Source organism: Nelumbo nucifera, chromosome 1 (genome assembly GCF_055504915.1).
Source record: "Nelumbo nucifera cultivar China Antique chromosome 1, China Antique-T2T, whole genome shotgun sequence".
Lineage (NCBI taxonomy): Eukaryota > Viridiplantae > Streptophyta > Magnoliopsida > Proteales > Nelumbonaceae > Nelumbo > Nelumbo nucifera.
The window spans coordinates 47,993,051-48,016,538 of record NC_142649.1 but is presented as its reverse complement, the minus strand read 5'-3'; positions in this window follow the sequence as shown (position 1 = coordinate 48,016,538).

The window sequence follows — 23,488 nt, the reverse complement described above, 5'->3', positions numbered from 1 at the left end:
CAATTGGTCTCTATGATAAAAGATTCGAAATTACCTTTCTTCTTAGTCTTCAGAAATTGAGGACAGTTCCTCTTCCAGTGGCCGACCTATTTGCAGAAGTGACAGACATCTGATGCCTTATCCTTATTCTACTTCTTAGCTTTGCTACTTTTCTTCTAAGCCTTCCCCATAGCCCTCCGCTTTCTTTTGCCTGATTTGCCACCTTCAACAAGCATGGCTATCGGCTTATCTTTCTTAATCAGTTCTTCAGCCCTCTACAACATATTGCTGAGTTCCTAAAGGCTAACATTTAGCTTGTTCATGCTATAGTTCATGATAAACTGATTGAAGGACGAAGGCAAGGAATTGAGAACAACATCAATTTTGGTTTTATGATCTAGCCCTGACCTGAGAGCCTCCAGTTCATTGATATAACTCATCATCTTTAGATAATGGTCATGAACCTGTTGGTTCTCTGTCATCTGTGCAGTCATAAACAATTTTAAGACCTTCTGTCGAGTAAAATGGTTCTGCTCTTTATACATAATTTGAAAACTATCCAATATATCTTTTGACACTTCGATCATATCAAATTGTTGCTGTATCGGATTATCTAAAGAGGCTATAAAATAACATCGGGCAAGAGAATTTTTCTCTTCCCATTCTTGATACTCTCTTCATCTAGCCTCAGAAGTCCTGTCACCCGGATGATCTAGAGTAGGGTTTTTAGCAATTTTGTCCAATTTCTCGGACGTAAGGACTAGCATAAGGTTTCGGACCCAATTAGCATAATTTGGGCCCTTGAGTTTGTTGTCATTCAACAATTTGGCGAATTGTCCATTTGCCATTTCTGATAAAAGGCAAGGTAGATTTGTAAGTCCACAACCTAATTGATTCATGACATCACATAGATATGGCTTTTAATCTATGCTCCATTTCCATTTTGGGAATCTCCGAGATTCCCTCCAATCTCGGTGATGGAGACAGTTGTGTCTTTGGAAATGTCGAAAATCACATAGGGTGTATGGAACCAACTGTTTCAGCTACATAACCCACCACCTTCTGTGAAGGATCTTATCCACTCATCTTATGAGTTTTCCCTTTGGCCTCTGTTAGACAAGGTTCATAGCCATTTTAGGTTAAGCCTTTCTGTCTAGTAAGTGCTCACCTATCATGTTTGTGAATACCAAGGTATCGTGAGAGAGTCTTCCATTTTAGGATAGGCCCCTCCCACATCAGTCTATGACGCCCCTATCATCTCATGAAGCAATCCAGCCAACTACGTTAGTAGATGGATAGCCCAATTTTATGGTGCATCCCCACCCACCAATACAGTCAACCTTCATACTAATGATGGAAGGCCTTTAGAGAGTTCATCATATGAATCTCCCTATCACATGCTCTTATATTTTCAGGAGGGAATGAATAATTACGCCCTAGTTTAATTTAGGTTAAACTAAAGTGGCTCCCACTGGCTTTCATAAACCCAGATTTAGATGGGCCCTAAACGGCTAGGGTTCTGCACGATTCCTCTTGGGGAGGAAGCTGGTGTGAGGCCCACCATGAAGGGAGATCATCTAATGATCTTAAGGACACCATGGTAATGATGTGCATTCAGCCATGGTGTGCATAAGAGCCACTATCGAGTCAACATGGGCCAAGTACTTATGACCCATGAACATAGCATATCACACATCCATACATCACATGCATGAAATCCATAATTGATCCAATCAATCAAATAACTGTAAAACCCATACGAAAATCCCATTTAAAGCCCATAAACATTCTCAAATAATATTATCTAGGTATATGGGCCGGACTGCGAAAAGCAGTTCGGCCCATATAGCATTTATGCTGAATTGGGCTAAAGTAGTTTTAACAGATTAAAACTGAGTTTTATAGATATGGGCCGAATTGGATCTTGCAATTAATCATCAACTCCTTCACCCACATAGGAAATTTTAGGGCTGAGAACAGCCCCCATCGAACCACAGATTTGGTCCAACCAGTTTGGTCCAATCTGGTTCGAATGGGTCTGGGGTTTGATGCTTAATTCAAGTTTCAATTCAAGAAGATGATCTGAAATTAAATAACTGATCCAAGACAATCAAGAATCAGTAGGAGGGCTGTTCGTAAGACTGCTACCCTACAAAACAAAGATTAGATTGCAGTATGCAGTTTCCAAAACTACAAATCACAAATGGTTGAACCCAAATCTACGAAAATTTCTCCTCTACGCAATCTACTTCCTCATCGAATGAAATAAAATAGAAAACCTATTTTTCTATTAATATTACATCAGATTTAAATTCCTATACATTCCGTCTAAAAAATTAAAATTAATTAATTACAGACAAAAAATGAATAGAACAACAAGTGTGCAGATTTCTTGCGCCATTAAAGAATTCAATCTCCACCATACGAACAACCAAAAAATCAAGAAAAATATATAGAACTATTCTAAATATAAATTAGATTTATAAAGATTTAATTTCAGATCAATTGCCCAAAAACTGGGAACCAATTTCCCAAAAAAATGCTAACTGCACAAATCGGGTAAAATGCCTTCTACCCATTTGCGCAGATCCAGATCTGGTTTAATTTGGTTCAAGATTTGAACTGGCTCTGATACCACTGAAGGGGATGAGAGATCCATCATATGGATGGCCGAACCCTGCAGGAAGGTTGGGCGAAATTTCAAAAATTTCTCTCTCTCCCATCTGGGAATCACATTCCTTATTTTAGAAAACTACACTTTCAAGGATCAATCTTGAATCAAACCAGACCAGATCTAAAACCAAAAGGGAGGAGAGGGATATACCTTATACAGAGTAACAGAAACTCCCAACGAAGGTGTTCATGGCCAAGGAGAAAACCAAAATCTTCTTCCACTGAAGATTACATAGTGTGATGTGAAGCAAAATCAGCAGAACGACTCTTCAGCAAGAACCGAATTCTTCAGCCGGTGAGCACAACTTCAGATTGCCTCTTCTAGCAAGAAGAATTATCAAGAACAGTTCTTGATCACTCCCACTGGTGGAGATCGAACTGGGTAGAGGCGACAAGAATAGGAAGAAAAAGAGCAGAAGACAAGAGCAATCAAACTGTGTGTTGTCTTCTCTCTTAATTCAGCAGACTGTGAGTATATTTGGAGGTCCGCCCTGCTCTCCTATTTATAGCCTTAAAGAGAGGTTCTCCTAATCCTATTTTGAGTTTCCTAATCCAAATCTTATATTTGGATCTGGAGTCTCTTTAAGAGATAAGGATAACCCCTTATCTTATATGTACATAAAGATCAGCCTTCCTAATCAAATTAGGAGTAATTGGATCCAAATCTTTATTTGGATTTGGACTCTTTGAGTGGATAGGGATAATCCCATATCCTATAAGTTGATCCAAATCCCAGAACCGCGCCTTATTTAATTTATCTTATTAAGCCAGTTCGAATGGGCTCTAGGCCCATTAAGTCTATGTGCTTACTAGCCCTCTTTAACCTATTGCCCTAGTTGGCTATCATTGTATGGCGTGGGACCCAAACATTCATCTACACATCAGCCACATGGGTTCAGCCCAGCCTTTGTTACAAGGCTTGGCCGAATTCTCTGTAGGAAACAGTGAACCCCTGAGTCCATCACCATAGGCTCTTAATGGGCCCAACATTTACACTAAATGGTCATTGGGTCCAGCCACCATATGAAAACCTAAGGACTGTGGGCAGATGCAAGGTTAGACCATCAGGTATTACCCCCAATGGTCTTACACTTAACCTCTCATACCATAATGATCAAACACTGCCCGACAAGAGAGGACCTCTCCCTTGGCTGTAAGGTGTAGTGCTACACTCTCTACTCACATGAATCCCGGGAATTAAAACCTATTGCAAACATTTTGAAACCATAATATATATGCATATCTTTATATAAATATATTTTTCAAAACAAATTTCAACGGTTGAAATCAACTGTCGGCAGTTTAGGTTTCCATCAGAGAGAGTGCATCCCCAATCATTCACTTTGTTCGACAAAGGGGCTGATCCTGTCACTATGATCACCCATTCAGATGAGTTCTTGAACTGTCCCAACATACCCAGGTTTTGACCCACTCTAAGGATCTCACTGATTGGCATATCAAAAATAGCCCAATCCGACACAAAGTGTAGTATCATAATCGAGTCTAAGGGTTAGATATAACATTCAAGTTTTGCCCATATATCTCCAATGTACAGGGCAATACTGGAATTTTGGTTCGATTCAAGGTTTCAAGAAAACCCACATTGCATGTACCTCAGGTCTCACCCTGGAAGTTGAGACAAGCCACCCCAACCAACTTGGCGGCACATCAGCTTCAGCCTTGGCAGGATAAATCTCCCCAGATCTATCCAACGACTGTGAAGATTCTAAACTAACATGAGTCTCATTAAGTGTCCAGTTTAAGGGTATTACACAAAAATACACCACAATGACATGAATCAATTATGTACTTTATTAATTTACAATAAATGTCAAAAAGGTACATCAATCTAATAGGAGCTAAAGGGCATAACTGTTTAACATAGGGAACTTCTATCATGCCCTCAATATCCTCAAGAGTCTTGGGAGACATACCCTTAGAGAGAGTGACTCCGTGCCTAAGAGGAACATTTCCTTTATTGGAGTTTTCCATACTGTATCTTTTTACAATCTTGTCAAAGTAAGTAGATTGTGATAATCCTATTATCTTCTTCGATATATCTCTATAGAGTCGAAGTCTCAAAATGTAGGAGGCTTCTTCAAGATCTTTCATGGAGAATTGCTGTGAAATCCATACTTTCACCGTAGATAACATTCCTATATCATTCCCAATGAGTAGAATGTCATCTATATACAGAACCAGGAACGTAACCTTGTCTCCCACTATCTTCCTGTAAACATAGTGCTCATCCGGATTTTGCTCAAAGTCAAACTGTTTAATAGTAAAGTCAAACTGTTTAACAGTAAAGTCAAACTAGATTTTCCAACTTTTAGAAGCTTGCTTAAGTCCATATATGAATCCATTGAGTTTACACACCTTTTGATCCTGACTTGTAGCAATGAATTCTTGCGGTTGCTACATGTAGATATCTTCAAAAAGATCTCTATTCAGGAACGTGGTTATGACATCCATTTGCCAAATCTCGTACTCATGGTGTGCTGCTACAGCTAGAAGGATCCTAATGGATTTAAGCATGGCTACTGGCGAAAAAGTTTCCTCATTGTCGATTCCCTCTTTTTGAGTGTACCCTTTCGCCACAATACGAGCCTTGTAGGTCTCAACTTTCCCATCAGGGCCCTTCTTCCTCTTGTAAATCCATTTGCAACCAATTGTTTTTCCCACAGGGGGCGGATCTACGAGAGTCCACACTCCATTGGTATTTATTGAGTCCATCTCATCTCTCATGGCATCTACCCACTTCAAGGAATCTATGTCCAACATAGTTTCCGTATAAGTCACGGGATCTTCCTTACTATTCATGGATTCCATCAAGTAACTTTTTTTATCATAGTCGTAATGAACCGAAGGCCTATAAACCCGGGTAGATTTTCTAGGTTGGTTATTTTCTGGAGCTTGTAGGACTTCTACCACTACCCCTGATCTCTCTTCATCAAGAACAACTTCCTGATGATGATTGTCCAAGATATAGTTTTCTTCCAAGAAATGGGCATTTCGACTACAAAACACCTTTTTCTCCTTTGATCATAGAATAAATAACCTACAGAGCTTTTGGGGTAGACTACAATTAGGCAATGATTGGTCTTGGATTCTAATTTTTTATTACTTGTTCTATTAACATGTGCTGGACAACCCCAAATTTTCAAGTGTCTTACACTTGGTTTCTTACCGGTCCATAGTCTCTAATGCGCAACTCCAAAAGGATATAGGTAATTCTGAGTGGACGAGAAGTGAACGGACCATATCCAATAGAGTCCGATTTCTCCTCTCCGATACACCATTTAATTGTGGTGTTGCAAGAGGAGCTAGTTGTGATACAATCCTGTTAGAAAGTAGTCTTTGAATTCGTCGGAGAGATATTCGCCTCCTCGATCTGATCTAAGGGCCTTAATCTGTCTCCCCAACTATTTATCGACCTCTTGTCTAAACTCCTTGAACTTTTCAAAGGATTCAAACTTGTGTCTCATTAGGTGCACGTAGCCGTAACGAGAAAAATCATCGGTAAATGTTATAAAGTAAACGTGCTGGTTATGTGTCCTAACATTCATGGGACTACATACACCAGTATGTATCAGGTCTAGTGTGCCAGTAGATCTTTTAGGCTTACCTGTAAATGGCCATCTCATTATCTTACCCTGAAGGCAGGTTTCATAGGTTGGAAGATCTTCTATAGATAGAAAATCTAAAGGACCATCCTTTACCAACCTTGTGATACGATTTATATTAATGTGGCCAATTTAGTAATGCTATAGGCACGTGGGATTAATTATATCACGAGTTCTTTTCTTGGGGATTACATCCGACGTAGTTTTGGTTAAGTTTGTTTGTAGAGAAGGATGGAGAACATACAGACCATTCTCAAGTTCTCCGTAAGTGAGGAATTTGTTGTTTTGTTTAATAGTAATCACATTACTAAACAAAATAGAATAACCATCCATACCCAATTTTGAAACAGAAATCAAATTTCTTCTCAAATTTGGTACATAAGGACAGTCTTTAAGTAAAATAATTCCTTCTTTGAAATACAATTCTTTAGTTCCTATGGCTGTAGCTGCAACAGTTGTAGAAGTCCCCAAGTAAAGAGTCATTTCTCCATTACTCAGCCTTCTACTTGTCTTGAACCCCTGCAATGTGTTACATGCATGAGTAGAAGCCCCAGAGTCAGTACACCAGGGCGCAGAAGTATACAACAAATTGGTTTCTATGATAAAGGATTCGAAATTACCTTGCTTCTTGGTCTCCAAATATTGAGGACAATTTCTGTTTCAGTGGCCAGTCTGCTTGTAGAAGTGATAAACATTTGATGTCTTATCCTTCTTCTCTTTTTGGTCTTGCCAACCTTCTTCTAAGGCTTCTTCTTTGCCTTCCTCTTCTTCTTGCCTGATTTGTCACCTTAAACAAGCATGGTAATGGGTCTATCCTTATTAATCCGTTCTTTAGTCCTCTACAACATATTGTTGAGTTCCTAAAGGTTAACTTTTAGCTTATTCATGTTGTAATTCATGATAAATTGTTGAAGGAGGGTGACAAAGAGTTTAGAACAACATCAACTTTAGTGCCATCATCGAGCTCTGAACCAAGAGCCTCTAGTTCATTGATATAGGCCATCATCTATAGACAATGGTCATGAACCGATCATGAACCTATTGGTTCTTAGTCATTTGAGTGGTCATAAATATTTTTAGGACCTTTTGTCGAGTAGAACGATTATGCTCTTCATACATCATCCTCAAATTATCCTTGATATCCTTGGACACTTCGATCTTATCGAACTATCGCTGTATCAGATTGTCTAAGGAGGCTCTGATATAACACTGGGTAAGAGAGTATTTCTCCTTCCATTTTTGATACTCTTTCTTCCGTGCCTCGGAAGCCCTATCACCCAGGCGTTTTGGTGTAGGGTTTTTGGCTACCATGTCCAATTTCTCAGACATCAGCACCAGCATAAGGTTACGAAACTAGTCAATGTAGTTTGGGCCCTTAAGCTTATTATCATCCAATAGTTTGGCGAATTGTCATCTGCCATTTCTAATAAAAGGCAATGCAAATTATTAGTCCACAACCTAAATTGATTCATGTTATTTACATAGAAAAGGCTTTTAATCTATGTTCCATTTCCATTTATTTATCTTTGAGATTTCCCTCCTATCTCAATGACGGAGACACAATTACGTCTCTAGAAATGTGAAAAATCACATACGGTGCATGGAGTTAACTATTTCAGCTGCATAACCGCACCACTTTCAACGAAGAATCATAACCACTCATCTTATGAGCTTTCCCTCCTATCTCACCACTTTCTTTAACTACAAAGGTCTTCTCTTCCTCCATGCACTCCAACAAGTCTCCAGACATAAAAAAATAGAAAAACCTAATTTTCTATTAATTACATCACATCAAATCCTATACATTTTGTCTAAAAATAAAAATAAATTATTTATAGACCAAAATGAATAGAATGAAAAATCGTATGGTGCGCAAATCTTGGCACCTTTAAAGAATGCGATCTCCATCACACGACAACTCAAGAATCCAAGAAACAATTATAGAAACATTCCATGATCATTAAAGAATAATAAAGAATTAATTTTAGATCTACATGCCCATTATTGAGAACCGATTTCTCAGAAAAATAATAAACTTGCACAAATCGGGTGGAGCAATTTCTGCCCATTTGCACAAGTTCAGATCTGGTCCAGATTTGGTTCAAGGCTTGAACCTGGCTCTGATACCACTGAAGGGATGGGAGATCCATCATATGGATATCCGATACATGTAGGGTGGTTGGAAAAATTTTCAAAACTTTTTTTCTCCCATCCGGGAATCCTATTCCCTAATTTAGAAAAACTACATTTTTCAAGGTTCGTTCTTGAAACAAACTAGACCAAATCTAAAGCCAAGATTAGGGAGAGGAATACCTGATATGGAATCCACGCAGAAAGCTCCTCCCAACATAGGTGTTCACGCCCAAAGAGGGTACCAAATCCTTTCTTCATTGAAGATGACATAACTTAGGGTGATGTTGGATCAACAAGTTAAATCTTTAGCAAGAACGCTAATTCTTCAACAAGAATTGTGTAGGGATGTGAGCACAGCTTCAAGATTGTATCTTCCACCAAGAAACAATCTGATTAGGGTAGGGCAGCAAGAACAAAGAGAGAGAACAAGATGCAGAAAAGTCAGTCAATCTGTGTATGTTATTCTTGTTCATCCTCTTCCTTTATATAGACTTTAAAGAGTTAATCTCGTAATCTAATTAGGTGTTTCTTGATCCAAATATTAATTTGGATTTGGACTCTTTAAGTGATGAAACTTATCCTTTATCTTATTTGCAGATCAGGATAAGCTTCTCCTAATCCAATTAGAAGTTTCTGAATCCAAATCTTTATTTGGATCTAGACTCTTTAAGTGGATAAGAGTTATCCTCTTATCCTTATCTACTGATCCATACTCAGATTCGCCCCCTATTTAATAAATCTAATTAACCCAATTCGAAATGGGCTTTAGACCCATTAAGCTTTCAAGCTCACTTCCTTTTAATGCTGGCTAGCTTGGCTCTCTTTGTATGGCGTGAGACCCTATCATTGATCTCCACATAAGCCATATGGGTTCAGCCTAGCCTCTATTACAAGGCCTGGCCGAATTCACTACTGAATACAGAGGAAACCTGAGTCCATCAGTATGGGCTCTTAACGGGCCCAACATTTACACTAAATGATCCTTGGGTCCAGCCATCTTATGAAGGCCCAAGGACTGTGGGCAGATTCGATATTAGACCATCAGGTTTATTATCCCTAAATGGTCTTACACTTAACCTCTCAGCCCTTAATGATCATACACTACCTGACAAGAGAGGACATCTCCCTCGGCTGCAAGGTACAATGTTGCACTTTCTGCTCACATGGATCCAAGGAATTAAAACCTTTTGCATACAATTTATGAAACCATAATATTATGTATATCTCTATAAATATATTTTGCAAAACAATTCTCAACAAGTTTGAAATCTACTGCTGGCAGTTTAGGTTTCCATAAGAGAGAGTGCATTCCCCGATCATTCACTTTGTCTAACAAAGGGGCTGATCCTGTCACTATGATCACCCACTCGGGTGAATTCTTGAACTGTCCCAACATACCCAAGTTTTGTCCCCCTCCAAGGATCTCACTGGTTGGCATATCAAAGACAACCCAATCCAACACCTAGTGCAGTACCATAATCGAGTCTAGGGGTTAAGTGTTGTTTGACAGTTATGCCCTTAGCTCCAATCAGATTGAATAAAGTACATAATTGATTCATATCATTGTGGTGTGTTACTGGTTGGATCCAAGAACCATTTAGTGTAAATGTTGGACCTATTAAGTTTCCATGGTAGTGGACTCAGGGATTCACTGTCTCCTATAGTGAATTCGGTCAGGCCTTGTAACAAAGGCTGTGCTGAACCCATGTAGCTGACGTGTAGATCAGTGTTAGGGTCCCACACCATACAAAGAGAGCCAACTGGGCAGCAGGTTAAAGAGTAAGTGAGCATAAGCTTAATGGGTCCAAGGCCTCATTCGAACTGGGCTTAAGCTAGTTAATTAAAAGGGGGCAAATTCAGTTTTAAACTAATTAGGATTAGCTGAAAGATAAAATATGTCTTATCTATTTAGGAGTCCAGATCCAAATATAATATTTGGATTAGGAAACTCTCTCCTAATTAGATTAGGAGGCTAATCCAGAAAAGGCAATAAGTAGGGGCAAATTCTTTAGATTAAACAATGTAAAACACAGCAAACTGTAGAATTCTTCCCAGTTATTGATGCCCCTACCCAGTTCGATCTCCACTTGTGGATTTGATCAAGAAGAGTTCTTGATATTGTTTCTTGGTAGAAGAAACAAATTAAAGGCGTACTCAGCAGCCCTTGCTCAGTTCTTGTTGAAGAATATAGGTTCTTGCTGAAGAGCCATCCTACTGATCCTGCTTCACTACACACTATGTCATCTTCTGTGGAAGTGGGTTTCGGTCTTTTCTTTGGGCGTGAACACCTGCGTTGGGAGTTTCTGCTACTTCGTATCAAGTATATCCCTCACTTCCTATTGGTTTCAGATCTGGTCCGGTTTTGGTTTCAAGAATGAACCTTGAAAATGCAATTTTCTAAATTAGGAAATGTGATTCCCGGGTGGGAGAAAAGAAATTTTTGAAATTTCGCCCAACCTTTCTGTAGGGTTCAGCCATCCATATGATGGATCTCCCATCCCTTCAGTGGTATCAGAGCCATGTTCAAGTCTTGAACCAAATTAGATCAGATCTGGATCTGCGCAAATGGGTAGAGGGCGTTCTACCCGATTTGCGCAGTTAGCGTTTTTCACTTGGAAATAGGTTCCTAGTTTTGGGTGAATGATTTGAAATTTAAATCTTTATTAATCTGATATATATTTAGAATTGTTCTATTTGTGTTTCTTGGATTTTGGGTTGTTCGTTTGGTGGTGAACGAAATCTTTTATTGGCTCAATGAATCTGTGCAACCGTTGTATTCTATTCATTCTTGGTCTTTAAATAATTTATTTTTAGACAAAATGCATAGGATTTGATTATGTTGTAATTTAATAGAAAAATTAGGTTGTTTCTATTTTATTTCACTGAAGAAGATGCTGGTTCGCATGGAGAAGACTTGCACAAATAAGAAATCTACGATCTGCGATTTGCAGAAATTGAATCTACAAGTTGTGACTAACCTTTTTCTTGCAGGTTTGGATCCACACGAACAGCCCACTGATGTGTTTATTTGCTGATTTTTATTGTCATTTATCAGCCATATCTAATTTTCAGATCATCTTCTTGAAATTGAATCTTGAATTAAAAACCAAACCCTAGACCCATTCGATCCAGATTGGACCAATTTGGTTGGATTGAATTTGTGGTTGGATGGGGGATGTTCTCAGCACTAAAATTCTATATATGGGCCGAGGGTTTGATGGCTAATTGCAAGATGCAATTCGGCCCAACCCTGTAAAACCTTGTTTTAACTTTTTATAACTACTTTAGCCCAACTCAGCATAAATGCTATATGGGCCGAATTGCTCTTTGCAACTCAACCTGTATACCTAGATATTATTATTTGATAATATTATGAGCTTTAAATGGGCTGAAAAGGCTTAAATTTTAATTATGGGTTTTACAATTATTTTATTGATTGGATCAATTATGGATTTCATGCATGTGATGTATGTGATGTGAAGTGCTACGTACATGGGCCATAAGTACTTGGCCCATGTTAATTCGATACTGGCTCTTTCAAACACCATGGCTGAATGCGCATCATTGCCATGGTGCCTTTAAGATCATTGGATGATCTCCCTTCTTAGTGGGGCCCACTTCAGTTTCTCCCAAGAGGAACACCCTGGAACCCTAGCCATTTTGGGCCCACTTTGAATCTGACTTTGTGAAAGTCAGTGGGAGCCACTTTGGTTTGACCTAAATCAAATCTAGAGGGTTAATATAAGTGCATGTGACAGGGAATTTCATATGAAGAATTCTCTGAAGACCTTCTCCATCATTAGTATGAAGGTTGACTATATTGGTGGGTGGAGATGCACCATAAAATTAGGTTATCCATCTGCTAATGCAGTTGGCTGGATTACTTCATAAGATGATAGGGGCATCATAGACTGATGTGGGAGGGGCCTATCATAAAATGGAAGACTCTCTCACGGTACCTTGGCGTTCACGAACATGATGGGTGAGCACTTACTGGAAAGAAAGGCTTAACCTAAAATGGTTATGAACCTTGTCTAATAGAGGCCAAAGGGAAATCTCATAAGATGGGTGGATGAGATCCCTCAAAGAAGGTGGTGGGGTTTTGCAGTTGAAATAGTTGTCTCCATAAACCCTATGTGGTTTCCTACATTTCCAGTGACACAACTGTTTCCATCACTAAGATTAGAGGGAATCTTAGAGATGCCCAAAATGGAAATGAAACATAGATTAAAAGCCCTTTCTATGTAATGGCATGAATCAATTAGATTGTGGACTTATAAATCTACCTTGCCTTTACTAGAAATGGCAAATGAAAACTTCACCAAGTTGTTGGATGATAACAAACTTAAGGGCCCTAATTATGCCGAATGGGTTCGAAACCTTATGCTAGTTTTGACATCCGAGAAATTGGGCAAAATTTCTAAGAACCCTGCTCTAAATCGTCCAGGTGACAGGGCTTCTGAGGCCCGAAGAAGAGAGTATCAAGAATGGGAAGAGAAAAATTCTCTTGCCTGGTGTTATATTATAGCCTATTTAGACAATCTGAAACAACAATAATTTGATAAGATCGAAGTGTCCAAGGATATATTGGATAATCTTCAGACTATTTATAAAGAGCAGAACCATTTTACTCGACAGAAGGTCTTAAAATTATTTATGACCGCACATATGACAGAGAACCAACAGGTTCATGATCATTATCTAAAGATGATGGGTTATATCAATGAACTAGAGGCTCTCGGGTCAGGGCTAAATCATGACACCAAAATTGATGCTGTTCTCAATTCCTTGCTTTCGTCATTCAATCAGTTTATCATGAATTACTACATGAATTAAGATAAATGTTAACCTTTAGGAACTCAACAATATGTTGTAGAGGGTTGAAGAACTGATTAAGAAGGATAAGCCGATAGCCATGCTTGTTGAAGGTGGCAAATCGGGCAAGAAAAAGCGGAAGGCTAAAAGGAAGGCTCAGAAGAAGGGTAACAAAACCAAAAGGCATAAGAACAACAATGCATCAGATGTGTGTCACTTCTACAAACAAATCAGCCACTAGAAGAGGAATTGCTCTCAATACCTAGAGACTAAGAAACAAGGTGTGTTTGATTCTTTCATCATGGAGACAAATCTGTTGGTCACTTCTGCTTCCTGGTGTATTGACTTCGGGGCTTCAACTCATACATGTAACTCACTACAGGGGATCAAGATAAGCAGAAGACTGAGTGATGGAGAAGTGACACTTTACTTGGGGACTTTTGCAACTGTTGCAGCTACAACCATAGGCACTGTAGAATTAGTTTTCAGAAAAGGGATTATTGTACTAAAAGATTGTCTTTTCATACCTAATTTAAGTAGAAATTTATTTCTATTTCAAAGTTATGCATGGATGGCTACTCTATTCTGTTTAGTAATGTGATTACTATTAAACGGAATAACAAATTCCTAGCATATGGGGAACTTGAGAATGGTCTCTATGTTCTCCATCCATCATTGGAAACCAACATTACCGAAACTACATTGAAACTAAACCCCATGAAAAGAATCCGTGATATAGTTAGTCCCACATGCCTGTGGCATTACCGACTTGGCCATATTAACATAGATCGTATCTCAAGGTTGGTAAAGGATGGTCCTTTGGATTTTCTAACTGTAGAAGATCTTTCAACCTATGAACCTTGCCTTCAGGGTAAGATGACGAAATGGCCATTTAAGGGTAAGCCTAAAAGATCTATAGGCACACTTGACCTGATATATACTGATGTATGTGGTCCCTTGAATGTTAGGACACATAATCAACATGTTTATTTCATAAGCTTTACTGATGATTATTCTCGGTATGGTTACGTGTACCTAATGAGACATAAGTCTGAATCCTTTGAAAAGTTCAAGGAGTTCAGACAAGAAGTCGAGAAATAATTAGGGAGAGAAATTAAAGTGCTTCAATCAGATCGAGGTGGTGAGTATCTCTCTGATGAATTCAAGGACTACTTAAAGGACAATGGGATAGTATCACAATTAGCCCCTCTCGCTACACCATAATTAAATGGTGTGTCGGAAAGGAGGAATTGGACCCTATTGGATATGGTCCGATAACTTCTCATCCACTCAGAATTACCTACATCCTTTTGGGGATACACATTGGAAATTGTGATTTATGTGCTGAACCGGGTTTCAACCAAATATGTTCCGAAGACTCTCTATGAACTTTGGACCAGTAAGAAACCAAGTGTGAGACACTTGAAGATTTGGGGTTGTCTGACACTTGTTAAAAGAACTAGTGCTGACAAACTGGAACCCAAGACCAGCCATTGCCCATTTGAAGGTTACCCCAAAGGCTCTATAGGTTACATATTCTATGATCCAAAAGAGCAAAAAGTGTTTTGTAGTCGAAATGCCTGATTCTTAGAAGAAGATTACATCTTGAAGAATCTTTAACAAGAAGTTATTCTTGATGAGGAGAGCCCAAGAGTGGAGGGAGATGTCCCACAAGCTCTAGATACTCAACCTAGAAGGTCTACCCAGGTATCCAGGCCTCCAGTTCATTACGACCATGACCAAGAAAGTTACTTGGTGAAAGCCATGACAAATGAGGAGGATCCCATGACTTATGCGAAAGCTATGCTGGACATAGATTCCCTGAAGTGGGTAGATGCCATGAAAGCCAAGATGGACTCGATGGAGACCAATAAGGTATGGACTCTTGTACACCCACCCACTCTCTAGGCAAGATCGATCAATCGAGGACTGGTTGGCGGCTGCTCTTGGTTGGCTGCTTGGCCCTCTAGAGGAGCCAGAACATGGTGCGGACGGGGTTTGATCACATAAGCATCTGTAGACTCTTGAACAAGGCGACATAGATAGGAAAAATGGAGGGATTTACAACTTTAGACCCTAGCATACCCTGCAATAGGGAATCACAAACATCCGATGAATGCAAGGTCACGGGCGAAGTCGAAAAAACATCTTCTCCCAAGGATCGTAGGAATTGGGCACCTATGTTGTCATAGTCAAATTGCCGGAGAACCCTGTCTAGACGGTAGGCGGCCAATTGAGCTTCACTTGTGTGATCAAGGTATGTAATGACACTAGGCCAGAGTATAAGTCGCGCCATGCCTGCAATAGGATGCTTGATTTCCACGGCGCATTGCTGGTTACCATCTTTAGGGACTAAGGTGCCGATGTAGAATGACATTGAATGATGGACAACTCGAGTATATGAACTCCATATAAATCCCTCAAGGGAGGCTAGCTTCAAATCAGTTTCACCTACTCTGGAATTTTTATGCCTACTAGCACGAAGACAACGCTTTCCCCTACAAACATCGATTATCTGTTCCTCAGCCTTGTCTAGTCACAATGGTAACACGCATTGGTGAGAGTGGATGGGATATGATGTTGAGGTCAAAGCGTTCACACAAAAACTTCCACAGCTCAGGTCCATCATCTATTGGACAGTGTCATCCATATGCTCGTACAAATACCCCAAGAACATTGAAGCCAAGGGGAGTTGGTGACCACTGGCGGCAAGGACAACAAGAGGAACCAACACCGTGTGCAGACCATAATCGGGCAGCTCAGGGAAGAGGAAATGGGATGCAATGTACAAGATGAAGGCGGTGAGGTGGCACTGGTTATCTACCCCCCACACCATCACATCTCTCCTTCCATGAGACTTGAAATAGTATTTGATCCACACCTTAAGTGACATCTTTCCCTGGGTAGTTAACTGATCCACCTAGGCCTTGAATGCAGTGATCTCACCAAAGAGCTCCTCGTAGAGTTCCCTCAAGTAAGCAAGGATAAATTTAGGGTGCTGGTGGTGTTGGGAAGACACAAACCCGCCTATAGGCAACACCAACAAGCAAATGACATCCTCGATGATGACAGTAAACTCACCGAGCGCACCCACAAATGTGTGGGTACGGAAACTCCGGTCCTCCAAGAGAGGTTTCACGTACTTCACCCCCTCCTTGCTGAGAAAATTTGTGTATCAATCCATGAAGTGAAGAAACTCAGTGTCTTGCAACATCTGACACTACATCGGATTCTCCAATATGTACTATGCCCAGGCGGAATAGCTATTGGGTGACTTTGAAATGTCAGTCCTAGGCTCTTGACATTTGTGTGAAACTGACCGCTTCGGTCAACCATAGAGACACCTTAGTTTGGAGCCGTCAATGGCACAAAATGCAGTACCCTCACCCCTGGTCACCAGCATTGGAGGCCAGAATCCCCTCTCTCCGTCAGCCAGCATGGCTGCTTCCCACTCTGATAACATCTCTGCCGTGTCGACTTCCCTAACGAAATCGACGAAAGGGTACTCGGAGTTCTTCTGTCAAGGAGCTATGACAAACAGAAAATATAACAGCTATGAAGAACAAAAAAGTTTGGTAAAAAGGATCGAAGGAAGGTAAAGAGCACACAGAAAGCAAACAGGCCAAAGATAGCAAGAACACAAAGTAGAAAATGCGAATGGGTGCGCTATCCTGCTTATAAAATCCTTCTCACTTGTCAGGAATGACAAACAGCTCTGGGGAAGATGAAAAGACACAATCACAAGGCTGCAGACAATGCACAATCACAAGGCTGTAGACACAATCACAAGGCTGCAGACAATGCACAAACAGCGCTGGGGAATGACAAACACACTGGGGACAAAATGACGCATTAATTTAAAAGAAGCGCCATGTCAGCAACCACCACTTTAAAAGTTACTTATTGTATCTGGGCCACATGCACAAATTGACCGCTTTTAAGATGACACGACAGTTAGAAAGAGTGCTAATGATGATTGTCACATCATCAGTGCTTAATAACCTCCTCACCCTTTCAACAGTAACTGAATGCGAAAAGTCCCTAACTTCTGTGTACCAACAGTAGACATGACTTTGACATGCACCGGGGGGCTGAATGCCCATACTTAAACGATTCTTTGCTTGTCTTTTGACAATTTCCTTCTTGTCAATGGACAGGGGGCTGCAACTCGCAAACTAGACATAGAATTGCCCACTAACGGAAAGCAAATTATCAAAAGATAGGGGGTTGAATCATAGAATAGATGAAAATTAACCAAGATTAAACACCCAACTCTTGTCTAAAACTATCATCAAGCTAAACATATGCCTGTTGACTGGCTCACAATTCATCAATAGGCAGGGGGGCTGACAAGAATCCAAATAAATTCTCTTTCATCCACATGAGATCTAAATAAGGCAAATCATCAAAAGAGGAACGATCACCAGACCCAATGCACAAAGACAAAAACACACCGCCAACCTCTTCCTACATTGATTCATTGCAAAAACTTAGGGTAGATCTGAAGGCAAAATGCTTCTCGATAAGATTCCACTTACTGATAAGTAGGGGGCTAATGTAGGTACATAGTGCTTGCTTAGTCCATCAAAGTATAGAAGATACCAAATTGATACCATACTTATGATGAGTCTATAGCTCATCGGTTACCTGGAGAGCTTATAACTCATCAAATGTCTGTGATGAACATACAACTTGTTGCACATTCGCAATGAACTTATACTCGATACAAGTCAATATAGATTTTAGTTAATATAAACACACGATGATTCCATTACAGAACCACGGATCACTCTAAACCAGAATTAAATATCGGTTGCACATTCAACTTTAAGCTACATGCATGGTAAGGCGCCACGTAGGTTTAGAAAAAGTTCACCCACCAAATAGTGATGTTATCAGTGCCACATCGGTCAAATAGGTCACGAAAGGAAGTAGCACATGCAAATTATGAGAATCCTTGGATGAAAGGAAAGTCCGTCCATGAGAGATCTCATACGACACATGGGGAAACCCTAGCAATGCTCCTTAATGACTGACAATGAATCTAATATTCCCTTTCCTAATGGGAATCAAACTCTTTCAATGCCTTCCTTTCGGGACCTCGAGATCTCTCCTTATAAATGAGAGTCCATTCCATGATGAAATCATCATTCGGATCATTCAATCTTCTTTCCCCTCTCCCTTATCACTTCCATTTACCATAATCTCCAAACCCTGACCTTGCACCCGGTCTTCCTTTGTCCTTCAAGGAGACCCCCGAGCGTAGCCTAACAACCACACCTACATGGGTAATTTGATGCCCTAATGTGTAGGGCCTACGACTTTCAAGCCACCTTCAAGGGAGCAGCCCGCAGATGGTTCTCCACGCTCCTCCCTCGGTCCATCAACTCTCCAGACCAATTTGCAGACCTTTTCTTAACCCACTTTGTGAGCAGCTGACGCTGCTAGAAGACTATCATTTCCCTAATGTCCATCAAGCAAAAGCCTAGGGAGAGCCTTCGGGCCTATATGAAGAGATTCAACCAAGAGGAGTTTGAGGTCAAAGACCTTGATCCCTTAGTATTTATGGCTGCCAGCATCAGCAACCTATGCTCGGGACCCCTCAGTTGGTCTATTTCCAAAATGCCACCTAAGAACAAGGAAGAATTCCTTAAAAATGTGCAAAAGTACATATCAGCTAAGGAATCTGAGGCTAATAAGTTTTTGCAAAACCCAGAGGTTATCCCTGGTGAGAAGAAGAGGAAAGATAGAGACGAACTTACCAACGGCACCAGTAGCAAGAACAATGATAAGAAGTCACCGACACTGTCATTTGATAAATATACTTCGCTAAATGCTTCCCAAACCCATATCCTAATGCAAGTAGGGAAGTAGGAGTACATTAAATGGCCTACTAAGTTGAAGAGGAACCCCAAAAGGGGAAACTCCAAACAATACTATAAGTACCACCGCGGCACTCAAAGATCAGATTGAGTCCCTCATCCCATAGGGACACTCAAAAATGAAATCAGCACTAACCAACCAACCCCTATTCTAGTTAAGCCCTAGCCAGGGTCATTGGAGTTATCACTAGTATCTCGACTTTGGGGAGTGAGACCACCTCGGTCAAAAAAGCTTATGCCTGCCAATTGAACATTGAGCATAGGATCCCAAAGAAGCAAAGATCAGAGGAAATCATCTCCTTCTCCAATGACAACCTAAGAGGGGTCTCCATACCCCACGGTGATGCATTGGTGGTTTCAATGGTAATCACCAACTACGAAGTGAGAAGGATCCTCATAGGTAACAACTCTTTAGCTGATGTCCTGCTCTATGAGGCATTCAAGAAGATGCAACTGACCTTAGACCGACTAAAACCTTTTGATGTGCCACTAGTTGGATATTTTAGTGCAGCCATGAGACCATAAGGAAGAATAGCCCTACCCCTCACTATAGGGATAGAACCTCGAAACGTTACTTAAATGACTAAGTTCTTGATCATGAAAGTTGGTTCACCTTATAATGCAACCATTGGTTGGCTAACTCTCCATGCAGTCAAGGTTGTCATCTCCTCATACCATCTCATCATGAAGTTCCTCACAAAGCATGGCATGGGGCTGGTTACGGGAAACTAGTAGACAACTAGATAGTGCTATGTCATAGGGCTAAAAGGAAAAAATAAAAAAGCCCTACCAGTAAAAGGGCTCAACCTCAAGAACAAACTCTCAAACCGAGGCCATCGGATAGAGGACCTCATCTCAGTTCCCCTAGATGAGGCTAGGCCTGAGAAACTAGTGCAAGTTGGGTTTCTCCTCCTTTAGGACAAACTTCCCAAACCGGTAAGCTTTCTTAAAGCCAATGCCAACGTATTTGCTTAGTCTACCGCTTATATGCCAAGAATTGACCCCTCAGTCATTATTCATAGTTTGAGTGTGGACCTGAGTTGTAAGCTAGTTCGACAAAAGAAGAGGAACTTTGCATTGAAGTGTTGGAAAGCAATTAGAGAGGAGGTGGACAAATTAAACAATGCCGACTTCATCAGAGAGTTACACTATCCTAAATGTCTATCTAATGTTGTCATGGTTAAGAAAGCTAATGGGAAGTGGTGCATATGCATTGACTTCACAGATCTCAACAAGGCCTACCCCAAAGATAGCTTTCCCTTACTAAGAATAGATCACTTGGTCGATGCCATGAAGGGATATGAACACCTGAGCTTTATGGACACCTTTTTAGGCTACAATCAAATAAGAATGTGCCCTAACAATGAAGAGAAGACATCTTTCACCATCGAGTACAAAACCTACTACTACAATGTGATGCCTTTCGATGTAAAGAATGTTGGGGCCATGTACTAGAGGTTGGTGAACAAAATCTTTAAAGAGTAGATTGGCCAAAATGTCAAGGCCTATGTTGTTGACATGGTGATGAAGAGCCTCAAAGTAAGCCAACATATTGCTAACCTTGATGAAACCTTCAGTGTGTTAAGGAAGTACAATATGAAATTCAACCCCACCAAGTGTACCTTTGGCTTTGTGGTTACTTAACAAGGCTAGAAATATCCTTGGCTTTGTGGTTACTTAACAAGGCATTGAAGCCAATCCCGAGAAAATATAATCTATCCTTGACATGGAGCCCCACGGTTGATCAAGGAGACTCAGAACCAATTCATGTCTAAGTCAGCTGACATGTGCTTACCTTTCATCTAGGCTATCAAGAAGCTAAAAGGATTTCAATGAATGAAGGACTACTAGAGGGCATTTGATGAATTGAAAGCATACTTGGCTTCACCACCACTGCTCACTCGACCTAGTCTAAGAGAGAACCTATTCCTGTACCTTTCAGTTGGGGATGAGGCGATCAAGTCAGTACTAGTCTAGGAAGAAGAGGGGTTACACAAACTAGTGTACTATGTCAACAAGTTCCTCCATGATGCTAAGACCAGATATCCCAAAGTGGAGAAGACGGCCTTCTCGCTAGTAATCTCGGGTAGGAAATTGAGACCTTATTTTCAAGCCTACACATATTGACTAGTCAACCATTGAAGCAAATACTATAGAAACTAGAGACATTGGGTTGGCTAACCAAATGGTCTATAAAGCTATCAGAGTTTAACCTCCATTACCAGCCAAGGCTTGTAGTCACGGCTAAAGCACTAGTAGGCTTTTTGGTTGAATGCACCTATGGCCACAATAGTGCTCCCGAACAAGAAGAGCCTCATCCCTCTTAGACTTTACATGAAGATGAATCCCCCAACACTAAAGGGAGTGGAGCTAGCCTCATCCTACTGACTCCAAATGACAACAAACTAGAATATGTGCTTTAATTTGGCTTCCTTGACTCAAAACAATGAAGTCGAGTATGGGGCCTTGCTTGCTAGCGGTTTCCAAATGGCCAAAGACCTCAGAGCCAAGCACATTGAGGTTTTTAGTGACTCACAGTTGGTCGTGAATCAGGTGAATGGGAATACGAGGCCAAAGAACCTAACATGGCCAAGTAATTAAGAAAAGTCCAAGAGTTAGTCAGACAATTCCACCACTTCACTTTGCACCAAGTACTTCGAGCTAAGAACTCCCGGGTTGATGCTCTCTCCAAGTTGGCTAGCTCCTCGAGGTCAGCTCTTAGCTGCACCATGCATATAAAGAATTTGGCATGGCTCAACATAGAAGAAAAGTAGGTGTACCTAATTCAAGCCGAGCCTTGCTTGGTGGATCCTTTACTTGCCTACTTATATGGATAGCTATCATAGGACAAGATTAAAGCACGAAGGGTCAGATTGCAATCAGCACGATATGTCATACTAGAGGATAAGCTGTACAGAAGATCCTTTATGCTACTCTACCTTAGATGCCTATGCCAAGATGAGGGTGAATACATGTTGAGAGAAATTCATAAAGGTCTCTACGACAACCATCCAAGGAGTAGGGTCCTTGCACAAAAGGCATTAAGACAAGGATATTTCTAGCCTTCCATCAGAAGGATGCCATTCAGCTAGTCCAAAAATGTAACCGATGACAATGACACTCCAGCATATCCCATCAGCCTGCCACAACCCTCCTTGCACTCATTAGCCCCCAGCCCTTTTCCAAATGGGGGATGGACATTCTTGGACCTTCCACTCCAGATATGGGGAATAGAAGACACCTTATTATGGAAATGGATTAATTTATGAAATGAATAGAAGCTGAAGCCTTGGCAACCATTACAGCAAGGACTATACAAAGTTTCTTCTAGAAAAATATCTACCGCTTTGGCATTCCATACATGCTTGTCACTGACAACGGCCACTAATTTGATGACTCCAAGTTCAGAGAGTGGTGTGCAAGCCTAGGAATAAGGCAAGTGGTACACCTCGGTCTATTACCCTCAAACCAACAGATTGGTTGAGGTCACCAATAGAACTATCTTTGATAGACTAAAAAATAGATTGGATAGAGCCAAAAGACTTTGGGCAGATGAGTTTCTCAACGTATTGTGGACATACCACACAACACTTCGGACGTCCACAAGAGAAACTCTGTTCAACTTAACATATGGAATAGAAAGTGTCATCCCAATAGAGATTGGTCAGCCAACCCTTTGGACACTTCGGACAGAGAAATACAATGAGGTTGAGAACAATGAAGAACTCAAAAGTAACCTCGACCTACTAGAAGGCCCTCGAGAGTAAGCTCAATATAGAGCCACTGCCTACCAACAAAGAATAGCAGGATATTACAATTCCCAGGTCCAAGTGTGTCACTTTAAAGAAAGTGACCTCATCCTCAGGAAGGTTACCATCCCTGAGCCACTACAAGAAAAATGACTTTTACTAGCAGTCAAAGCTGCTGCTAAAGGTCCCTAAAACTATCGTTTGATCCTTCAAATTAGCGGCAATCGCTTCTGCTGCTAATAATAAATCGATTGCCGCTATAAGTCTGATGCATGTTTTTAGCAACAGTTAAGGACATCTTTAGTGGCAATCGTGATTGCTGCTAAAGCTGTATTTTTTCATATAACATATTGTTTTTTAATTTTTTTTCTAATTTGCTTCAAATAAGCTATTTTCTCTATATTCACTTGAATTGAAATGAAATACAAAAATTAAAAAAATATCAATTACAAATAAAATTTAAAAACCCATTCTCCATTCAAAATATTTGAATCACAAATACATCTTCTTTGTTGTTTGAATCCCAAGAGGAGAGACAATTTGAAGGATCTTTGAGACCCTTTTTTAGGTGTCGAGAAGAGCTTTTCTCTCTATGGTGCTACAAACCAAGTTGATAGTTCTGAAACTCCAGTTG